The sequence below is a fragment of the Hyperolius riggenbachi genome, chromosome 1 (assembly GCF_040937935.1).
Source record: "Hyperolius riggenbachi isolate aHypRig1 chromosome 1, aHypRig1.pri, whole genome shotgun sequence".
NCBI classification, from domain to species: domain Eukaryota; kingdom Metazoa; phylum Chordata; class Amphibia; order Anura; family Hyperoliidae; genus Hyperolius; species Hyperolius riggenbachi.
The window spans coordinates 350,821,748-350,844,330 of record NC_090646.1 but is presented as its reverse complement, the minus strand read 5'-3'; the positions used below and the strand labels follow the sequence as shown (position 1 = coordinate 350,844,330).

At 42.3% G+C, this 22,583-nt stretch overlaps 1 protein-coding gene across 2 annotated transcripts in view; it reads right to left on the bottom strand.

Moving 5' to 3' along the window:
- Window positions 1-20,663, bottom strand: part of B3GNT3 (UDP-GlcNAc:betaGal beta-1,3-N-acetylglucosaminyltransferase 3) — a 125,737-nt gene extending 105,074 nt beyond the window's left edge. For both annotated transcript variants that reach the window (XM_068234111.1, XM_068234110.1), the window contains exon 1: window positions 20,491-20,663. The gene's annotated coding sequence lies outside the window, so the exon portion shown is untranslated. The remainder of the gene's footprint in view (window positions 1-20,490) is intronic.
- Between the last annotated feature and the right edge of the window lie 1,920 nt (window positions 20,664-22,583).

Here is a 22,583-nt window from a genome sequence, read left to right as displayed (position 1 = left end):
TTGCTCTGCAAAGCCATTTAATATTGGTTTGCTTTTTGTTTGGTGGTGGTCACCGTGTTTACTGTGCTTGATGTTGTTTGAGCACTGGGTGACTACAGACACGACCACCTGAAATTACACCTGTCTAGATCTAGCGCTGAGGATTTGATGACATTGAGCACCAGAGTGGATTTGGTTACCTTGGCAGCAGATACGCTTTGTTCTTTTGTTGGTTCTGGAGAGCGCCTGTATAATCCAACTACAAGATAGAGAGGGGTGCTCGCAATCCCAGGCTGCACCATAAGCAACCACTAAAACCACCTTTGGGGAACAATCATCCCCGATCGGATAGGTAGGGATCCCTCTTGAAGGTCTAAATGGTCACAATTCAATAATAAATATAATTTATCTTGCAGTGAAATATTAACCTCCCTAAAGAGGTGAGTAACAGTAGTGAAGTGGGAAGCGCTAAAAATAAAATAAAAAAGTTTAAAAGGCAGACAAGGGTTGGCTTACCTTTTAATGAGGACATTATTAGCTCAGCATTGGCATTTAATAGCATCATCTCTGCTAATAAATTCCTTTTGATTACGGCTGTTGTCCTCATTGGAAGGTTAGCCAACACTGGCCTGATTTTTAAATGATTTGTAGTTGTTTAATTCTATTTTGTGGCACCATACACTCTCCTATTATTCACATTACTTAGCTATCCGTGTGAGTTAGGTTTGAAGAGAAAGATCAGTAGTCAATTATGAAAATGTTAGTGTTGCAATGCTGACTTTGTTGAACTTGATAAAAACTGGAGTAAATCTAATAGGATGAGAAAGAGAATTCCATTTAATTGAGCTGCTCTTGGGAAGTCTTGTGACTATTAGTAAAATGAGTATTGGTAAAAGAAAAAAAAAAAGCACTACTGTTTTGCGACTGACATGTGTGAATGGGCCCTTGGGGCCTGTCTCCCCTTGGCAGATTTTCTGTGCATTTTGTGCACAGAAAAACTGCAACCAATGTTAAGCAATGGACTAGTTTACACTTAAGTGCATTTTTCACATGCAGAAAAACAATTGACAGCAATGCAAAACTGTCAGAAAATTCATGCAGAAAAACTGACGTGTGGAGACAGGCCCTTATAGTGAACTTTTGTGAGATGTAGCCACACACATCATTAGTTGCTATTGACTTGACTGGCTATAACATAGTTATTTTTGTATTATTTGTAATATTGATATATCTTTTTTTTTCTTTTACTAAAAAAGTGTACACACTCCTACCCTTATTTTCAGCCTCTTTTCTTACATGAAGGAAGTTATTGGCAAGGAAGACCTAGCCTGCAAGCTTGGGTCTCCATTGCCTAAATTATACCAGCCCACTCAGCCTACATGGATCTCAACATTGGGCGGGGTACCTGGGAAGGGCAAGGAGGAGGCACCCCTATTTCCTCACACCCGCAAACCACCCTAGCCCAATTTTAAGGTTCACTAGCACTTCCCCAATCTCTGGTATCCAGGAGAAGTGGAGTTAATAGCATGGAGGCCTTATGGTGGAATTTGGTATCCTTCGCCCATTCCAACAAATGAAGTAAAAATTTTGATAAGAAAAATGCAGTCCTTCTCTCTGTTCATTTCTGCACATTGAATAGATTAATTGCAAGCTGTAATTCTAGCTTGCTTGTAGAACTAGTTGATGTGACACAGTCATGCTACGTACACTTCTGTCAGTTGTATAAGTGCATGTTTTTCTGTGCATTATACGTTTGTATGTGTAAAATAAATACTTTAGGTTACAGTTGTCTTTTCATGTATGAATACAGAGCTCCTGAAGAGGAAGCAGAAAGAGGAAATTAGAGTGGTGCTGTCAGCCTTATAATTTCTGCACAGATTTCTTGGTCATGTGACTGACTTTTTTCCAAGGGGGATTTCTCTAGATTTTCTCCTGTTATGAAAAATGGCAAAGTCCCTTATTTACCGTTACTGCTAATGAGCCATCTGGAAGAGCTAAAGCTTTAGGGCCAGTTCTCACTAGGGTGATTAGCGGGTAATTCCTTTTTAAAGCGCTAGCGCAATAGAAACCTATTGACAGTGATATCACTGCCACGATTGCTGCCAATCGCGGGAGTTTCGTGATTAATGGCAATCGCAAAACATGTTTCCTGCAGCATTTTGCCGCGATTCTCGAGCGATCGCAATACAGTGCTTAAACAAACGCTGGTCGCGATTGTCAGGAAAAGTGTACAGTGATTTGACCACGCTAATCGCGGTAAAATCACCTGCGAACTGATAGGGACATGCAGCTTTTGATGACTCTGTCTTCTAATTATTTGTCGGTGTTTCATAATGTGCACAAATTATGGTGTGCATTGTGATAGGCTTGCCTTGATGTTTACCTCCATAGAAATTTTAAAACCAGTGTTTGGTGGAGTTCTTTAATAAAAGGTACCCACTCATTACTCGATTTTCCATCAAGTAACTAAGTGATCGACTAGTGGCCCACTCACTGCAAGTGAGTGTGCAATTCTCAATCCTGTGGGATTCTCTTATACTAATTGAGCTGAACAATGTTGTGCTCTGAAACCAAAAATCCATTCTGTGTGGATCAAAATCATGTCAACATTAGCTAATTCCTTTAAAGAGAATCTGTACTCTAAAATTCTTACAATAGAACGCATACCATTCTATTCATTATGTTCTCCTGGGACCCTCTGAGCTCTTTCTGCCACTCCCTGCTGCAATCCTGGCTTGTAATTGAGAGTTTTAGGCAGTGTTTACAAACAAACTAACCAGCTTGTGATAGGCACAGACTGTGACTCACACAGAGTGTGGAGAGGGTTTGTATAGCTTCTGCCAATGACAAGCAGTGTAGCACATTCCACACATTCCATCCTCAGCCGACAGAAGAGAGAAGACTAGATCATATAACATAGATAACACAGCCACTGTGCAATTAGAAAAGGCTGCAGTAAAACAGACCACATTAGAACAGGCATAGGAACTTATAGGATAGAAGAAATAAGGATGAACATTTTGTTACAGAGTCTCTTTAAAATGGATTGATGTTTTCCATCTTGCCTGATCAAATAAAGTGGTCAATTTGACCAAATATCGACCAGTTTCTATTGATCGAGCAGAATAGAACATAAATGTTTCTCCCCCTATCCGATAAAATGATTGAATCAAATGGTCGTTCGAACAGGAAAATTGAGTAATGTACCATACATTACTCGATTTTCCTGTTTGAACGACCACCTTAACTCTTTCAAACCTGTCTGACAGTGGATTGTTCTCCCCAGCTCCTGATTTCAGGCATAGTCTAACAAGGAGCAAAATATCTGCCACTAGAAGTGCAATTGTGGAATTAAATACAAAATGGCATCGGCCCCTTCAGATCAAAGTGTTGGACTAAGTCCGACACTTGGATCCCCTTTAGCACCATACTGCAGGCATACATGGCAGGGCGAAGCTACAGCACACAAGCTGGTGCCATCCCTGCACCATTGATGAATTGGTCACCTCCTCAATAGTGTCCCCACCGTTCAGCACAGTTAAATGTACCGCATCCCTACCTGCACAGCAAATGTAAAATTAAGTGCTGGTGGGAGATTGGGGGACATGGGGACATCCTAAAAAAAGGATTGGGAAGGACTAAAGGGATCAGGAATGTGCAGCTATAATGTGACGGTGCTGGATATCTAGAAGATTGCTTGGCTCTCATTATTGTCATAAATAAAAGTGATTTGGAATAGAGGGAAAAGCTTAGAAGTTCAACTCTAAGAACAGATTGTTTCCTACTCCTTTGCAGGCACCCAATGGCAGACTTTTTCCTATTCCAATGCTGTTCATATATTCTCATCACTCCCACTAAAACAGAGTAAGGGTGAAGTGATGAGTTGTTTGGTTGTCTGTACAGTGTAAATAAGATAAGAGGCATTCTTGCATTTAAAACAAATGCTCAAATCAGTAGCTCAAGTATAAGCACACATAAATATGCAAACTCTTCATAGGTGAACCCCAGAAGGTGCCTTAGTTATATCAGACACTGTCTTGTCATCGTGACAGTAAAATTCCTCTCTTGCAGAATTTGCAATAAACCTGCTATAAACTTATATTGGTGCTGTGTAAATGTCCTCATAATTTAATGTAATTAAAAATTACTCTGTAATTAATCCTTTTATCGTTAATATAGGTGAGTCAGCCAACTGGTTAGAAAGAGTGTCATTAAAGGACAACCGAGGTGACATGTGACATGATGAGGTAAACGTGTATGTACAGTGCCAAGCACACAAATAACTAGTATGTGTTCCTTTTGTATTTCTTTTTCAGGAAGAGTTAAACATCAGGTATGCAAGTGACTGTCCAGGTAAGGACCGGGTCGGACTGGGTCCGAGTATAGCATAACCCCTCACTTATAAGTAATTACAGCCATAAAACACTTTCCTGTCAGTAAATGGCTTCTGAAAGCAGAAAATAGATAAAAAGGGTCATAGATTTGAGCTCTGGCATTCTCCAATCATTGAGCAGAGACAATGAAAAAGTAAAAACTTAAAAACTAGATTTAAATATAAAACTGTGGTATAGTTAAAAGAGTAATTTTTAGGAGGATTTTGAATTTTGAATTTTTTTTAATAAAAAGGTAATTTATAAATGTCATTTATAATTGCGCTCCTCCCTTTCATTTGCCAATAACTTTATCACTGGTTATCACAACAAAATGATCTATAGCTTGTTTTTTTGCCACCAATTAGGCATTTTTTAAAGAATTATTTTATTCTAAAGGCATTTTAATGAAAATAATAAGCAACAAAATGGAAAAAAATCATTATTTCTCAGTTTTCAGCCATTACAGTTTTAAGATAAAACATGCTACTGTGGATAAAACATTTTATTTGCCCATTTGTCTAGGTTCTTACAACATTAAAAATATGTCCCTAGTACAATGGTGACAATATTTAATTTGGAAATAAAGGAGTATTTTTTCAGTTTTGCGTCCATCACTAATTACAAGCCTTATTTGCAAAAATAACAGTAATATACCCTGACATACATATTATAAAAGTTGAGTCCCTTAGGTAACTATTTATGTGTTTTTTTTAAATGTCACTTTTTTTTTAAAATAAAAAAGTTTTATTTTGTTAACTATGGTAGGGGAGATAGGGTGTTAATTAATTGCTTATTTTATGTATTTTCATTTAATAGGATGTATGTAGGTATAATTTTACTATTTGGTCACTAGATGTCCCCACACTTTATTCCTAGTATGTACTGTTTACTACATACATGCGTTACAGGAAGTAACGCGTGTATGCTTTATTTTCACTGTGTTCCCATTCACTGATCTGTGTACTAATGGGCGTCAATGATGAGAACGCATGCAGGAGTGTCCACAACGGCAACGCACCGAGGTACCTATATCTACGCCCCTGGAAAGGGAACAGTCCTCCCGTGGAGCATAGATATACAATCGTAAATTCAATAAGTGATTAAAGAGGAACTGTAACAACATATAGTACAATGCAGTAAATTATTCAGGATACCTGCCCCCCCCCCTGTAGACCTCTTGCGCAGCCTGGCCAATCAGCGCCAGGCTGCGCTATGGGGTGGATCGGGACTCCCCCTGACGTCATGACGTCGATTATGTCATCCCGATCGTCGCCATGGCGACGAGGGAAGCCCTACAGGAAATCCCGTTCAGAACGGGATTTCCTGATGGGTATGATCGCCGGCGGCGATTGGAAGGGTGGGAGGGAAGAAGCAGGGAGGGGGGAATCATGTAGCTAGCGCTAGGCTAGCTACATGAAAAAAAAATAGGCAAAAAAACCACCTGGGGCCATGCGGCCGTAAATCAATTGACCACCAGGGAGGTTAAGAATGTAGAAAAATCTTTATTAAATTAGCATCTGAGGTAGCACGCATAAAAGCATTTAAAATACTGCTAGGGAACAAATAGGTCGACCTCAATGCGCCACACATACAGCTCATAAGCGACTCATACAATGGCAGTGATACACACTGCACACTGTGACCAGTCAGAGAAAAAAAGTTAGTTCAAATGCTACATGTCTGCTTGGCAATCCCCCCTCAAAAAAAGAGGGAATCCCAAAACAATAATATATTGAAAGAGGCACTCCACAGGCTGGAACTTTCGTTCTCGTTTATTGCAATGTCAGTACACTACATGCTTCAGGCTCCGCCCTTCAAAAGGTGTGATAACCTGATGAAGGGCGGAGCTCGAAACATGTAGTGTACTGACATTGTAATAAACAAGAACAAAAGTTCCAGCCTGTGGAGTGCCTCCTTAAACATATTATTGTGTCACGTTGTGGAGCAGGGGTGGAGAACCTCCCTGGAGGCGTGCACCCGCATTGCTGCTCTCCAACAAAGGATAGAGCAGAGACAGGAAACAACAAACCATCCTATAATAGAATCCCAAAACCAGTTGTATAGGTTAAATTCCACAATTGTGGTACAAATCACAAGATTACATGAAGCAACTCCACATTGGCTGTCTTGATCTAATCAAGATGTACTTAAATGCAAATCACCACTGGTAGACTGATCCAGCTGGCTAGGTAATGCAACAGTACATGCACATCACACTACGGGTACACAGAGCCAGATCTACTATGCAACGATCTGAAGACATTTCAGCATGGCTTTTGTAGAGGCGGCAAACTGTTAAGGGTCCGTAAAAAAAAAAAAAGTCTGCTGTCTGCACCATTTTTCTAATGACTGCATGTGCCAACCACACTGGTTAGGAATTATACAAACTTTAAAATTTGTAGACTCTCCCTACTTAGTCCACTCCCTTCTCCCTTCACCTGAGCTCCCAAGGGTTCATAAAAAACATCTGTCTCAGTCTGCAGCAATGTTCTAATGACTGCATGTACAAAGTCAAGAAAAACTTGTAGACTGCCCCTACTCAGTCAGCCCCCAGGAGACAGTCCTTGTATAATTATCACACACAGGCGAGTGCCCTTATGGTATCTGATTACGGCGACAGTAGAGAGTGTGAGTAAATTGTGTGTTGAGGCTCATACACACGTCCCAACAATCTGCCCAACTATCTTTTTAAACTTATGCTGGGGATACACGGTACGTTTCTGTACCGTGTATCGAGCAGCTGATCTGGCCAGCTGATAATATTCAGCTTGTCCGATGACGTTGCTCGACCCTCGCCCGCTCGATTCCCTGCCATTGTCCGCCGGCAGCTGATAAGAAGCGCTGGCGGGGACGAGCGGTAATCGATCCGAGCGGGGATGCGGCGGCTAATCGGCCGCCGGATCGACCCGTGTATTCCCAGCATTAGTCTGTTGGAAGATAGCTGGGCATGTGTACGGCTAGCAAACAAACAGACTACCGACTGATAACAGGTTGTTTTCCAGATTCAACCGGAAGATCAACCTGTCCAACTCTCATGCAGTCTTTGAACAACTTTATAGTTTTTGAATGCAGACATGTTGTACAATTTGTCGTTTAACTTGTGTGCATAGTATTTAAGTGAGTTGGTTGTTTAGTTGGTTGGCATGTGTGTACATAATTGTTGTGCAGTTGGTTGTGCACTAAGTTGGACATGTGTATGAGCCTTTACATGTCTGCACAGCTATATGTATACAATATGTACTCTACTGTGATTCTAAAACATGTTACTGTGCAAATTGCCTGGAGGATTAAGTAAAGCGGTATAAAACCCTGACATAATATTCAATAAAAACATGTCTTCCTACTTTTTATATGCCATATGGTTATCATATTTGCATTTGTGCAATTATTATTATTATTCATTTAGAAATTACAAGTTCCCAAAGTACACTTTTTATGCTGACTTTGCATTTTATTCATAACTGTTTTTTTCATCTTGAAATATAAGCAGAAATGCTTTCTGAGTGTCTGTCTGTGTTCAAGAGAGTTTGCAGTGTCAGAGTGTTTGTTTACATTCCTCACTTGATACAATTAAAGTGGAAACGAGATGAAAAACTAACTATAACAGGTAACTTGTCTATATATCTTATCTAAAGTTTACAGCAAATCTAGCTGCAAACAGCTTTAATAGATTATGATTATTTCATTCTGTGATACAATGACAGCAGCCATGTTGTTTGTAAACATTACACAGAGGCAGGCTTATCTGCATCTTGAGCAAAAAAATCTAATCTCCCCTCTGCCTCTGAAATCTCTGGCTAGTAATACCTCCCCCTCCTCCTGCCCAGACTGAGCTTCCATGAGCCCCTTGCTACTGTCTGAAAGTGCCTTGGCTCTCTGAAAACCTGTGGGCGTGACTCATTTAGTTTATAGGGAATTAGAGTATTAAAACAAAAAAAAAGTATTTGGCTTGAGGAATGCCCTATAAACAATAGGAAAGGAACACAATTATGCAATGAGTAAAAGTTCATCTCGGATCCACTTTAAATACAAGATAACATTATCTCCAGCTTGCCCAGCAGGGAGTTTTTAAGTCCTGTGTTTAACCCTTTGAATGCTGTTCTAGTTAAAAAAAAAAAAAAAAGGTGGTAGTATATAATATGCTGTAAATAATGTTTTAGAGCAAAGAAGAAATGCTGGGTTTCATTTCGCTTTAACTCATATAACTTTTTGAGCATGTTGCAAACTAACATTGCAGTATTGTGCAAATTGTCTGATCTAATGTGGTCAAATTGGGGATCTTTGTGTGTGGTATAGGCAATTGTGATAGAGGTGCCTCCACAGCTGCCTGTGCAGTTATCATCAGCAAGTATGCACTTATGTTTTTAATGGGTTGTATTTACTGTGTTTTTTTGTAATGGTGCTTATTTGTAAATTGAAGCAAGGTCTGTCATTTTGTGAATGACATTGTTACCTTGGCCTGACCAGTGCTTATGTGTCATGCTTATGTTTCATGTCATGGCAACAGACCACGTTTACACCACTCACCACCTCCCTTCACCATTGATTGGAAGGGAAGTATTGCTCCTTCCACCAGTGACCTTCCCCCTGGTATATTGATGCCCTTGAGGTTGCTTGCTCCCTCACATCTCCATCTTGCACAGGAAAGAAGGAAAGCATAGAGAAATGTACCCTGCATGTATTTAGAGAGTTTAGCCAGTCTAATCCCCCTCATCTGTGATTAAGCACTAGTTGCAATTTGATCCCTCAGCAGTGTCAGCTGACTGCCATGGCAGAGAGTGCTAATAGGATGTTAACAATATGTCTACTTCCATGAAAGCAGGAAGTAGACAAACTGCAGATGTCTTGCAGGATTTATATCAGCTGTAGCAAAGAAATGGTTTTCTTTAAAGGTCATTATGCTGTTGCTTATTTTTTAGAGCAGCGAGGAAGTTCTGAGTTCAGGTCTACTTTAACTATTTGCTGACTGCTCCACGCCAACTGGTGTGAGCAGTTTGGCAGCCCCAGGACCACTCCACGCCGATTGGCTTGAACGTCTCTCTATGGGGCTAGCAGGAGTTCGTGTGCAGGCTGCGTGCGCATCTCCTGCTTGGAAGGCGGAGCTCTGCTTCGCCTTCAGTCTCCCAGCGGCGATTGCCGCTCGGAGACTGTTAGACGGCGAAACTGCCATCTAATTAGGGTGTACAGTGCTGCAATCTGCAGCAGCGCTGTCCCCTCTGTTAGTGCGGAAGTGATCTGCTGTCATAGGCTGAAGCCTATGACAGCGATCACGCTGATTGGCTGGCTGGGGGAGGGAGCGGGGGAAAAAAAAGAAAATAATAAAATAAATATTAAAAAAAAAAAAAACACTGGGGGAGCGATCAGACCCCACCAACAGAGAGCTCTGTTGGTGGGGAGAAAAGGGTGGGGGAATCACTTACATGCTGAGTTGTGTGGCCCTGCAGCTTGGCCTTAAAGCTGCAGTGGCCAATTTCAAGAAAAATGGCCTGGTCTTTAGGGGGGGGGGTTAACACTGCAATCCTGAAGTGGTTACGGGGGGCTTAAGAAAGCCCAGGTGAGTATGGAATCTGATACTTGTTTTGTCTCAGGTTCCCTTTAATTTGGAGTGCTTGAAACTCCACTCTCTTCTGACACACCCTCCTGATGTCATCTTCTACTGCTCTCCAGAGACCAGGAAGTTGCTGAGGGCAAACAAACCGCTTTATATATAAGCAAAGGATAAAGGATGACTGTTTCATGTGACAAAAAATATGTGTGTACACCACTGAAGACAGCAAGTTGTTTTAAGTAAGGTTTTGTTACTGTTTGTCATATATTTTTATTTCTCAACCCTTATTTAGGGCCTGTTCAGACTATCTGCGTATGAAGAATGCGTTTAAAATCAAAGAAACGCAAGTTGAAAAACGCATGCGTTTTTCTTGCGTTCTAATGCGTATTCTATTGCGTTTTGCACACACACGTGACCCAGGGGGAAAAAAAGAATTATGGGAACCGCAGAGGAAAACGGACGCTAAAAACGCAATAGTACGCGTTTTTGATACGCGTCCATAGACTTTAATTGCGTCCGTTTCTATGCGTGACGCACAGAACTGCGTGCAGCAATGCGGATGAGAAACGTATGCGTCTCATACGCATACATGTGAACAAGCCCATTCAAAAGCATTAGGAGCTGTTTCTATGCGTTTTTGGTACCCAGACACGTTCCCTGAAAACGTCTAGGAACGCGCATAGTCTGAACAGGCCCTCAATACACAAAGCTGCAGCTTGTTGGCATGTCCTCAGTAAAAAAGATAATAGCAAGCTGGGCGGTACAACACTGTAACAGCTCTAATTAAATAGCCACAACCCACCATAAGATAACAGACAAAAATGTACAGCAATCTGAGAAGTTATCTATGTGAGGAGCCTATTGTTGGAACATGCACTTTATAATATTTTTTCATTCCAAGTGTCTTCCATTAGTCATTCAGTTTTAAAGGAAACCGCAGATCTTGAAAAGTAAAGATTTGATACTTACCTAGCTCTTCCTCCCGCCCCATAAACAAATCTGAGTCCCACACTGTCTGCATGCACAGAAGACCCAGGCCCCTATGCAATTAGTTTTTTCTCTTGTGGTTTCTCCTAGGTGATAATATTTATCTTCTATTAAGAATAACTTTTCAGCACTTTGCAATTGAAAAACTACCAAAAAGTAGGTGGGAAAGTACTTTCAAAACTATTTTGAGTATTTTTTTACTTGCTGGTAGTTTAAACGGCATTTTATTGACAAGTTTGAAAACACATGTTGCCAAATAAAGCAGCGCTCCAGACCTGTCTAGCCAGTAGTCAAACCTGATTAATGCCCATTAGACACAAATAGAAGTCCCTTTGTTTACACCACAGTGGATCACCAGGATTCCTCTTGCTAAGACTCCACTCAAGGTCAACACGTCATGTAGAGAGAAGAGAAAAACAAAGGCAAAATAGTGTAAAGGCAGCCATACACTGGTCGATTGCCACCAGATCAACCAGCAGATAGGTCCCTCTGTGATTAAATCTGATCAAAGAGGGATTTATTATTATTATTATTAATTTATAAAGCGCCAACATATTCCGTGGCGCTGTACAAAGTAAGAAACAAACATGGGGTACATAATAATACAGACAATGGTGTACATCAATATACAAGATACATAATTAGTGACAAAATACAAAGAATGATACAAAATACAAATTATAGAATTGGTAATGACAGTGATAAAAGTAACATGATGAATAAAATGTATAATGATTTCCAAGACACAAAAGGGGGAGAGAGTCCTGCCCTTGCGAGCTTACAATCTAAAGGAAATGGGGGGGGGGGAGGAGGGGTAGTATGCAACAAATATATAGAGGCAGTGTGTTTTGGGATACCTAGTAGGAGTGCAATTTGGTCTTAGGACAAAGGGAAGTGGCCTAATGTAGCGCATATGCTTGTCGGAACAAGTGTGTTTTTAGAGAGCGTTTAAAGATAACAAAGGTTGGCGAGACAGATGTGTTGTGGGAGGGCATTCCAGAGGAGGGGTGAAGCGCGTGCGAAGTCTTGTAAACGTGAATGTGAGGAGTTGGGACTGTGAGGACAACAGAAGATCATGTGCCGATCTGAGATTGCGATTGGGTTTGTATCTGGAAATTAGTGAGGATATGTACCGGGGAGAGAGATTGTGGAGAGCTTTGTAGGTTAGGAGTTTGAACTGAATCCTCTGGTTAATTAGCAGCCAGTGAAGAGCTTGACAAAGAGGGTCGGCAGAGGAAGATCGAGAAGAAAGATGACTGAGACGAGCAGCTGAGTTCAGTACCGACTGGAGTGGGGCCAGTCTGTTAGAAGGTAGTCCACAAAGTAGTATGTTGCAGTAGTCCAAACGAGAAATTATAAGAGCATGTGCAGTATTAACATTTTAGATGTGTCTTGAGTGAGAAAAGGACAGATGCGAGATATGTTTTTGAGTTGGAGATGGCAGGAGCTGGTCATGGAGTGAACATGATGAATAAAAGAGAGAGATGAGTAGAATATTACCCCCAAGCACCGAGCTTTGAGAACTGAAGTTATGGGAGTGTTGTTAACATTTGTTGTTACTTCGGGCAGGGATGTGGACAGAGACGGTGGAAAATTAGTTCTGTTTGTCAGGAACCGGCCTGCGGCACGCCTCCGTATACGGTTCCCGACTGCGGGTTTGACCTGATCAAGCGGGGAACAGCCTTATTCGAGCTAAAACAAGGCTGGGACCCCTCAGAACACCTCTTACTGCCACCACTAGCTGTTCGCTAGACACTTCAACTCTGCTGTCGAGTCCTCAGCGCGCACTCCACGTTTTCGTATTCGGGTCAGCTTTGCGCTTAGGCCGAATACGGGAACGTCACGCACACACACAGTTGCAATCTTACACTGTAGTGAAGCAAAAACCCACTAACAGTCATTCCGAACGATACTGTTAGCCACTCTGCTGTCGCTACTCGCATTGGCGTTTTTCGTACGTTGGGTCAGCTGCGCGCTTTAGGCCAACGTATGACAAACGCCCCCACACACAATGCAATTACAATTTCATATGGTAGTGTTGCTCCAGCATACAATTAGGCATGGACTATACACAGTTGCACTTCAATCTCTTCTAGGCTATGAGTGTTAGTTTAGCACAGCAAAAGTCAAGCTTATTAAATAACGAGTTAATATTCCATAAAACGTGGAACAATGCAGAACAGATTATTTACAAAAGATTACAACAAATAAAAAGTTACAAAGATAAAAGTTACAAAAATAAGAGGTTACAAAGATACACACAAAAGCGATTTGCTTACCAAATACAGGGATCCAGATAGAAGAATCTTGGACTTTTGTGGACGGACACAGTTCTAGCTTTGCCAGGAGCCCCTTAGCTTGGGTCGGGAGTCCAGCTGCCGCTACCGTCAGAAGAGAACTGATTTGAGGTATCTGTCCCCTGGTTTTTATAATGAAATATTTGCCTCGAGGCTGTAAGCCTGTGTGGACGGGAGGGGGGGGGGGGGACGACTAGATTTAATTACATCCTCAGTCATAATTGGATTTCCAGAGATCCAACATCCACTATAGTACACACACCCAACAAAAGATTTCCTTAGTCCAATTTCCCCAGGTTACAATGGCCTCAATTCACTAAGCTTATCTCCTGTCTTTAATAACTCTTCCAGAGTTGTTACCATGGTGATAAGGCATGTAGTATTCAGGAAACATTTTACCTCAGGCAAACCTAAAGTTAACTCTTCTGTCTTTAAGTTAACTCTTTAATCCTTAAAATAACTCCAGAGTTCATTAAAGTGTACCCGAGGTGACATGTGACATGATGAGATAAACATGTGTATGTACAGTACTAAACATATTAATAACCAGGGAGTTTTACTTGTTTTATTTTGCTGCCTGAAATAGTTAATTTTTAAGGCTGGAAATGACAGCTTCTGTCTTGTCAGGAGCTTGTCAAGACTATAGTAAACATCACTGATAAGCAAATTACAGCCATAAAAGTTTTTTGTAACAAAATACATTTTCTACATATTTCTGAGAGCAGATGGAGAATGAAAGGGTCAATATAGTTCATGTATTTTCATTTAGGGACACTTAATAGATTGCAACTGAGCAGAGACAACAAAACATTCAATCAACTTTCTAAATGTTTAAATATAAAATAAAATCCTGGTATGTCTTAAAAAGTCATTTTTAGGAGTAGGAGGATAAATATAATTGTTTATCTCATCAGTTTATTGTCACCTCGGGTTCACTTTAACTGTGTCTGAAAATAACTACAGAGGAGGTAACAACTACAGAAGAGGTAAATTAACTACAGAAGAGGTAACGTAAGGAATGAAGAGATAAGATAACTCTCTTACTCTGTGGAGGTAAGTTTTATCTTGCCTTATTATCTCCAGCATGATCTTAGTGAATTGAGGCCAATGTCTATACATCTAAAGATTGCCTGTAAACAGACACAGACAATCACATCCGAGATTGTCTGCTATTGTTCTCCCTCAGGTGACTGCTAGTGGCCTAATGAGCCCCTTCCTTGCCTATTGAAGGTGACTGGTCTATTCAATAAGACACTGGCAGTTCCTTTGATCTCTGCCCTGAATGACTGTTTCAATCTACATACAGACATATCCAGGTGACACCTTTCAAAAGCCAGACTGGCTGGCCTACCTACACCTCTGACAAAATATATAGCTGAAGGCGATAGAAAATGAAAGAAATATGTTCCTGTTATCCTTACATCATCAGCACCCCAATATATCATCACACTGTTTTACTCATATTAAGTTTTAGGAAGCGAGAGGACATGAAGGAGGATATAGCAGACAAGCAGTCAGGAACACGTTTGAGGAGGGAGTTAAGGTCTGGGGCAGAGAGTTACAGTTGTGTATCGTTTGCATACAGGTGGTATTGAAACCCAAATGAGTTGATTAAGTCACCAAGACCATGCATGTAGATGGAAAAGAAGAGGGCACCAAGGACAGAGCCTTGGGGAACCCCGACAGACAAAGCATGAGGAGAAGAGATCGGATCTGAATAGGAGACTGTGAAGGACCTTCCAGAGAGGTAGGAAGATAACCATGTGAGAGCAAGGCCCTTTATTCCTATATTTGAAAGTATTTGTATGAGTAAGGTGTGGTCGACAGTATCAAATGCTGATTACAGGTCAAGAAGGATGAGTATGGAAAACTGACCTTTGGATTTGGCTGTAAGAAGGTCATTGGCCACTTTGGTAAGGGCTGTTTCCGTGGAGTGGTTAGAGCGAAAGCCAGACTGGAACTGATCAAGTAGGGAGTTAGCAGATAAATAATGGCTTAATTCTGCATGTACAGGTCCTTCTCAAAAAATTAGCATATTGTGATTGATAAACATTAGACTTTCTTATATTTTAGATTCATTACACACAACGGAAGTAGTTCAAGCCTTTTATTGTTTTAATATTGATGATTTTGGCATACAGCTCATGAAAACCCAAAATTCCTATCTCAAAAAATTAGCATATCATGAAAAGGTTCTCTAAACGAGCTATTACCCTAATCATCTGAATCAACTAATTAACTCTAAACACCTGCAAGAGATTCCTGAGGCTTTTAAAAACTCCCAGCCTGGTTTATTACTCAAAACCGCAATCATGGGTAAGACTGCCGACCTGACTGCTGTCCAGAAGGCCATCATTGACACCCTCAAGCAAGAGGGTAAGACACAGAAAGAAATTTCTGAACGAATAGGCTGTTCCAAGAGTGCTGTATCAAGGCACCTCAGTGGGAAGTCTGTGAGAAGGAAAAAGTGTGGCAGAAAACGTTGCACAACGAGAAGAGGTGACCGGACCCTGAGGAAGATTGTGGAGAAGGACCGATTCCAGACCTTGGGGGACCTGCGAAAGCAGTGGACTGAGTCTGGAGTAGAAACATCCAAAGCCACCGTGTACAGGCGTGTGCAGGAAATTGGCATTCTTCTATTCTTCATTCTTCACTTCTATATATAGCATTGAGTGCAAATGCGCTCAAAATGATGCATGTTCTGCAATTGCGATTAAGTTAACCATAATCACAATCACACTAGTGGGATCCCCACCATTGAAATCACCGGCAATTGTCAGCAATCCAAAAACGCAGCCAATATCGTCCTAGTGGGTCCCAGCCCTAAGGCTTAACACACACCATACAATCTTGGTTGTTCAATCTTACCACTTTCATGTAGTATAAGAGCTTATCCAATCAATCATTCAAGGTATTTTAAATCTGTTGGCCCTTATACTACATAGATTTGGTAAATCTGTACAACCAAGATTGTATGGTGTGTGTTGAGCTTAAGGGTGATTTCACACTATACATGTTGTTGCTTATGCCCATACATTAATATAGCTCACAGTCATTTCCTATCCTGTGGAACAAACAAAACCTAAAGTTGGATTTTCAGCACATTCCTAATTAGGAACAGTTGCAATTGTCATCATTGGGATCTTCCAATACATCACACCAGAAACACGCATGGAGCTAATCTTGTCAGATCTGACAGTGTCGTCAGAAACGTCTGATATGCTGCATGCTTGTTTAGGGTCTATGGCTAAAAGTATTAGAGGCAGAGGATCAACAGGATAGCTAGTCAACTGGTATTGTTTTATTGTTTAAAAGTAAGTAAATATGGCAGCCTCCACATACCTTTCACTACAGTTGTCCTTTAAATGTTTACCTCATTAATGGGAAGGCTCTGGATAATATAGACGCTTCCCGGATCCTTCTCCAGCCCATTATTTCAGTAATGAGTCCCTCCATACCTATTTCACCCAAGGGGTCAGATAAGCTCCTTTTGGCTGCGAGAACCACGCTGGGCATGTGCAAGTAAGCTCCCCACATGCCCGGTAGCGGGAATCAGGGATGCTGAAATCCGGTCCGGGAGACATCCGGGTTAGTTGCTATATCTCCCAGTACAGCTGTGTGGGAGGGGGGTCAATCTTACCTGTATGACGTCTTCTTCAGTCCGTCCCTGGCGCCTCCCACGATACGCTCCAAGCGCCGCATGCGTCGGTCACGTGACTACAAACCCTTCCTCCTTCAACCCGGAAGGAGGAAGTGTTTGTAGTTACGTGACCAGCGCATGCGGCGCTTGGAGCGCATCGTGGGAGGCGCCAGGGACGGACCGAAGAAGACGTCATACAGGTAAGATTGACCCCCCCATGCCCAGCTGTGCTAGCAAATATCCGGATGTCTCCTGGACTGGATTTGAGCATCCCTGGCGGGAATCGCTAATAAACATATAAGAAAACCTGTGTGCAAGTGCTTTCATCTACTGTGCATGCATGGACTGCACTTACACATGCACAGTGCTGATGTGCTTGCTTACAGCTGCGCTCACGGTCAGACAGTAAAGCGAGACCAAGCACTGTATTGGTGGAATGGAAAAGAAGCCTCTGGACTATCTAGAGCAGCCTTTCTCAACCTCTGTACTCATTATTATTATGACCCCTAATTTAGTGCTTCTTTTTACAGTACCCCTATTATAATGTGCTAAATTATACTCCCCCATGATGGGGGAAAATGCCAAGGAACCCCTGCAGAGTACTCAAGGAACCCTGGGGTTCCAGCTTTCCACTAATGAGGTTATTATCTAAAGCCCCATATGAGGCATGTTGCCTTTCCAGAAACACTGCAGGACTGAGGCTGTACAGACACACAACATGTTTTGTTGCTGTGTAGGTGGGTGGAGGGCCGACTGAGTGGTGGTCAGCGCTCAAATTGATCTGCCAGTCTTATCACTGGCCGAGGTGTGGAGAGTTATAGGGCTGCTGTACTCACGCCAGACACCAAGTTTCATTTATGGCGTGTATGAGGCATGTCTTTATTTTATTACATTTCATTATTGCTTTTACTTATATTTTATACAAAACACAGAACCTGACTGGCTACTAATACACAATAATATCCCTGGCTGGGACTAAAACTTATACTTTTATTGAATACTCGTTAAAATAAGAGCACTACAAAAGATAAAAAACATGATGGCTGAATAAATGCTGAGAAGACTAATATAATTAAATGGATAAGGAGCTCCTATATGAGAGACCTCCAAGTCTTCCTAACAGATCTAAGATACATAATTAAACACTACCCCCACCAAAAACCCGACATGTTTCACCTCCCGAAGGAAGCTTTTTCAAGGGAACTATACATAAGTGCTGAGTGCAAAACGTGCTAAGGTGCAAAAATATGTACAATCATATCATTTCAGTACATCAAAATAGCGTCATGGCTATATGATAGGCTGCTATCATATAGCCATGACGCTATTTTGATGTACTGAAATGATATGATTGTACATATTTTTGCACCTTAGCACGTTTTGCACTCAGCACTTATGTATAGTTCCCTTGAAAAAGCTTCCTTCGGGAGGTGAAACATGTCGGGTTTTTGGTGGGGGTAGTGTTTAATTATGTATCTTAGATCTGTTAGGAAGACTTGGAGGTCTCTCATATAGGAGCTCCTTATCCATTTAATTATATTAGTCTTCTCAGCATTTATTCAGCCATCATGTTTTTTATCTTTTGTAGTGCTCTTATTTTAACGAGTATTCAATAAAAGTATAAGTTTTAGTCCCAGCCAGGGATATTATTGTGTATTACTTATATTTTATATCAGATTCAAGAATATGGCCACACTCCTCACTATTCAAGAACTCTACTCACAATCTGATCATGCCATTTTACTAGAACTGTACAGCAATCAGTGAATACATATGTGGAGATAACACAAAAACAAATCTGTAAACTAACAGGAAGTATCACAAAAAGCCTACAAACTGCAACAGACACTTAGGGCTGGTGCACACCGAGCGGGTTTTGTTGCGCTTTTACAGCTGCTTGCGGCTGTGGATATGCTAGGGTAATGTATTTCAATGGGCTGGTGCACACCAGAGTGGGAGGCGTTCTGCCTCCAATGTAAAGTATAGGAAAAACGCAAACCGTTCTGAAAAACGCCAGTTCAGAGCAGTTTTGCAGGCGTTTTTGTTACAGAAGCTGTTCAGTAACAGCTTTACTGTAACAATATATGAAATCTGCTACACAAAAAACGCTACCCAAAACCGCAAAACACTAGCTAAAACGCTTCAGAATAATAGAAAAAAAATTTTCAAAAACCGCTAGCGTTTTGCGGATCTGCTAGCGGGTTTTGGTGTGCACCAGGCCTCTCTGTGTCTCCTCTTCTGTCGTCATAAGTTCTTAAACGTCTAATTCAAGCTGCGTTGCATCACTGTGATCGAATCTGCTGTGAAATCGTTGAGCAAACGCTGACAGAACGATCGATTTCCATCCGAAATCAATCGTTCCCGTCAATTCCCGTCGAGACGTCCGTGCGGAAGATTTTTCTCGATCGCCAGCGGGTCGGGAGTGCATCGATAGCGGCGGTCGAATGCCCGACGACCGACGCAATACAGCGGGTATACATTACCTGCTCTGGCCGGCACATATCCCCGCTGTCACCGATGTCTTCTCTGCTGGGTTCTGCGTTCCGGTACGGCTGGCTTCACTTCCTGTCCCGGCAGGAAGTTTAAACAGTAGTAGTGGCTGGATAGTGTAATGATTAAGGACTCTGCCTCAGACACAGGAGACCTGGGTTCGAATCTCGGCTCTGCCTGTTCAGTAAGCCAGCACCTATTCAGTAGGAGACCTTGGGCAAGACTTCCTAACACTGCTACTGCCTATAGAGCGCGTCCTAATGGCTGCTGCTCTGGCGCTTTAAGTCCACCAGGAGAAAAGCGTGATATAAATGTTCTGCGTTAGTTTGTTTGTTACTGTTTAAACTTCCCCGGACAGAAAGAAGTGAAGTCAGCCGGACCGGAACGCGGAACCCAGCGGAGAAGAAGACATCGGTGACAGCGGGGATACGGGCCGGCCAAAGCAGGTAATGCATGCGGGGGGGGGGGGGGGGGGGGCAGCGGCAGCACCACCACAGATTGTGATTGGTTTCATGCTGAAATTGATTCAATCTGTTTGCAGTAAAGGTAGCCATACGATCCCTCTCTGATCAGATTCGATCAGAGAGGGATCTATTTGTTGGTTGAATCTGATGGCAAATTGACCAGTGTATGGCCACCTTAACATGATTAGCCAGCTTTAGTCATTTGCATGTGCACTTCCAACATGACCGATATGATTTCCGATCAATTGGAAATCCATGGAAAATCGTTTGGAAATCAGATCAGACAAGTTGGAAATAATCGATCTGGCAGTAAATCTGACATAAAATCTCATGTGCACCAAGCATTAGAAGATTCATTTTAGCAATGCATTTCTATACAATAAACTGTAAGAAAAGGCTCAAAGTCTAACTGTATGGGTCAATACATCCCAGCAGATTCACTGAAGTGAAAAAAAAAATCTATGTGCATGGCCAGCCTATTCACAAGACAGCAGGTTCAAAGTGCAGTTTTAGCAACGAACAACAGTTATTATTATAAATAATTAGTTTGATCTGACTGGTATTCACAAGAAGCTGAAGGTATATGTGGGTTTTCCTACAAGACGTTCAGCAATGGATCAGCAGCTGGTCTCTTTTCGGACTTAGCTGCAAGCTTGTTACAACTAGTGACCTTTCCCCTCCCCACCGTCCAGGTGTGCAGCGTATTACTTACCGCTGAGAAGTCGTCACCTAGGCAGCCCCCTGTAACAATGCTCTAAGCAGGCGCTCTCAGCTAAACCATCACCATTTCCCGTTTCCTCGCTGCCACTAGTCAGTCTTTGCTTCACCACAAGTAGTTGCACAAGCAGTTATCTCTCATCACCACTCCCCGTGTTTCCCCTACGCAGCGCTATGTAAGCAGCAGCAGCACATTTCTAGAACGTCATTCTTTTACACCTCTTAATTCCTTTATCAGGTCCTCCAAGGAGTTCCAGTCTGACAAGCGACACAACACTTAATTACTCCTCTCTGTGTCCCAGCCTGATCAGCACAGCATTCCTCGGTCAGTTATGCTGACAATCTCCATTCTTCTCTTCCCTCTAGGTTTACTGTGGCACCCGCCTCCAGACACGGACTGGCCTCCCTGACCACTGCTTGCCTGTCACGTGAACTACTTCTATACCTATTGTAATAGGTCTTTTCAAAGCTTAATGTCAGGGTTGTGTAATGATTTCTTTCACATCAATGTTTAACTACACTGCTTCTATTATGTGAAATAGAATAAACGGATAAACACCCCTTGGAAGCTCTTGTTTTGGATTGCAGCATTGTGAATGGAGGATATACTGTTTAAAGTGAACCTTAAAGTGTACCCGAGGTGACATGTGACATGATGAGATAAACATGTGTATGTACAGTACTAAACATATTAATAACCAGGGAGTTTTACTTTTTTTATTTTGCTGCCTGAAATAGTTAATTTTTAAGGCTGGAAATGACAGCTTCTGGCTTGTCAGGAGCTTGTCAGGAATATAGTAAACATAACTGATAAGCAAATTAAAGCCATAAAAGTTTTTTGTAACAAAATACATTTTCTACATATTTCTGAGAGCAGATGGAGAGAGAAAGGGTCAATATAGTTCATGTATTTTCATTTAGGGACACTTAATAGACTGCAACTCAGCAGAGACAACAAAACATTCAATCGACTTTCTAAATGTTTAAATATAAAATAAAAGCCTGGGATGTCTTAAAAAGTCATTTTTAGGAGTAGCAGGATAAATATAATTGTTTATCTCATCAGTTTATTTTCACCTCGGGTTCACTTTAAGTCAGAAAAAAAAAAGTTTTACTCACCTGGGGCTTCTACCAGCCCCCTGTAGCAGTCCTGTGCCCTCGCAGCCATTCACTAATCCTCTGGTCCCCCGCTGCCAGCTAGTTTCGTATTTGCCGACCGGCCCGACAGGACTGGCCACACGTAGCTTTTTCCGCATTCCCGACTGCAATTAGCGCTATTGTGGGCAGCAAAGCGTACAAAAATACGCGTTGCCGCATATCTATGCGTTCGTAATGCGGCACCGCTTATTTTTGTGCGCGTTACGGCCCGCAATATCGCTAATTACAGTCAGGAATGCGAAGAAAGCTACACGTGGCCAGTCCTGACGGCAAAAACGAAACTAGCTGGCAGCGGGGGACCAGAGGATTAGTGAGTGGCTGCGAGGGCACAGGACTGCTGCAGGGGGCTGGTAGAAGCCCCAGGTGAGTAAAACTCATTTTTTTTTCTGGCTTAAAGAGACTCTGAAGCGAGAATAAATCTCGCTTCAGAGCTCATAAATAGCAGGGGCACGTGTGCCCCTGCTAAAACGCCGCTATCCCGCGGCTAAACGGGGGTCCCTTCACCCCCAACCCACCCCCCGCAAAAGTGTGTCGTAAAAAGGTCGCAGAATTTCCCTTCCTGGAGGCAGGGCTAACGGCTGCAGCCTTGCCTCCAGTCGCGTCTGTCAGCGGCGCATCGCCGCCTCTCCCCCGCCCTTCTCAGTGAAGGAAGACTGAGAGGGGCGGGGGAGAGACGGAGATACGCGCTGACAGACGCGCGTGGGGCAGGGCTGCGGCGGTTAGCCCTGCCCCAACCAGGAAGCGCTCCCCGGGTGTATCGAGGGGGATTTGGGGGTGAAGGGACCCCCGTTAAGCCGCGCTATAGCGGCGTTTTAGCAGGGGCACACGTGCCCCTGCTATTTATGAGGTCTGAAGCGAGATTTATTCTCGCTTCAGACTCTCTTTAAGTGTCCCTTTAAGTGTCAATTTTTTTAAAGGTGGGGTTCAGCC